This window comes from Nematolebias whitei, unplaced genomic scaffold (assembly GCF_014905685.2).
Source record: "Nematolebias whitei isolate Nwh7 unplaced genomic scaffold, NemWhi1 Nwh_scaf_14112, whole genome shotgun sequence".
NCBI classification, from domain to species: Eukaryota; Metazoa; Chordata; class Actinopteri; order Cyprinodontiformes; family Rivulidae; genus Nematolebias; species Nematolebias whitei.
Genome location: NW_023632657.1, coordinates 1 through 1,375, shown reverse-complemented (window position 1 = coordinate 1,375; position 1,375 = coordinate 1). Strand labels below are relative to the sequence as shown.

The following is a 1,375-nucleotide window of genomic DNA, read 5'->3' as shown; positions in this document are numbered from 1 at the left end:
GGTATATGAGGGGGCGTGACTAAGTGTGATCTCAGTGGATCTTATGTTGTTCTGATGTGTAAGGAAATGTGAGACGGTGCTTCAAAAGCCTTTCTACGTGATGAGGCAAGCAGATTAAACTTTATTCCTTGACAGATATTGAATCCCAGGGAGACTCTTTTTCGAGTAGTTGAACTCAGAAATTTTCTAGTTTGACATAGATTTGTGCTCCAGTCTATGGAGATAAATTCATCTAGAAAGTTTTCACAAAAGCACAAGAATTGTGTGTTTACCCCAAGATTAACAAATGCATCAAGAGTTTTTCCAAATGTTCACAATTTGAATGGTACCAAGAACACAAGACTTTTGTCATTTTTTACTATATGAGCCTGAGGCTACTTTCAATAATGAAACAATGACTCTGATGGGACTTGAACCCACAACCTTTGAATCACTTCTTCAGTGGATCACTAGAAGTCCAATGCGCTGTCCATTGCGCCACAGAGCCACAAATGTTGTTGGTTTAGTACTCCATCAGACAAATCAAAATATCTAGATCCTGTTGACCTGAAGTCCAAAAAAAGAGTGAAAAAGTCACTCATGGTTTGATTTAGAGTTCAAGTCAGACACTTGAACAGACTAATATCAATTAATCAGTATCACTGACTGATTTTGAGTGAGTTGGTGTAATTTCAGTCCCCAAATACATGGCTCTGTGGCATAATGGAAAACCAAAACAATAATGACTCTGGTGGGACTCGAACCCACAACCTTTTGAATCACTTCTTTAGTGTTCAACTAGAAGTCCATTGCGCCACAGAGCCTCAAGATTTTGGAAGTTTCTTTTAAAAACACCCACAGTTGAACTCCCAGTTTTGTATTTCATTGATTGGCACTCCAGTCTATGGAGATAAATTCATCTAGAAAGTTTTCACAAAAGCACAAGAATTGTACGTTTACCAAAAATTCACAAATGCATCAAGAGTTTTTCCAAACGTTCACAGTTTGAATGGTACCAAGAATACCAGACTGTTGTAATTTTTTACTGTCTGAGCATGAGGCTGCTTACGGGTAGTGTTCGATATTAAAATAGTGACTCTGGTGGGACTCGAACCCACAACCTTTGAATCACTTCTTTAGTGTCCTACTAGAAGTCCAATGCGCTGTCCATTGCGCCACAGAGCCACATATCTGGTATGTTTGAGTACCCAGCAGACAAATGAAATTTTGACCTGTAGTCAAAACGGAAAAAGTCATGATTTGATTTAGGGTTCATGTCAGACAGCAGCTCTGACTTGAACAGACTAATATCACTGACAGTGATCTTGACTGAGATGATGTAATTTCATTCACCAAATACAAAGCTCTGTGGCATGATGGAGGTTATTGTATGTTG

The 1,375-nt window shown here is 38.8% G+C and overlaps 2 non-coding genes across 2 annotated transcripts; both read right to left on the bottom strand.

Moving 5' to 3' along the window:
* Positions 1 to 395: 395 nt before the first annotated feature.
* trnar-ucu lies at positions 396 to 487 on the bottom strand. Its single transcript is given in 2 exon segments — positions 396 to 431; positions 451 to 487. It is a non-coding gene; the product is annotated as a tRNA-Arg (tRNA).
* Positions 488 to 1,072: 585 nt separating this feature from the next.
* On the bottom strand, positions 1,073 to 1,164 carry trnar-ucu. Its single transcript is given in 2 exon segments — positions 1,073 to 1,108; positions 1,128 to 1,164. It is a non-coding gene; the product is annotated as a tRNA-Arg (tRNA).
* Positions 1,165 to 1,375: the final 211 nt, after the last annotated feature.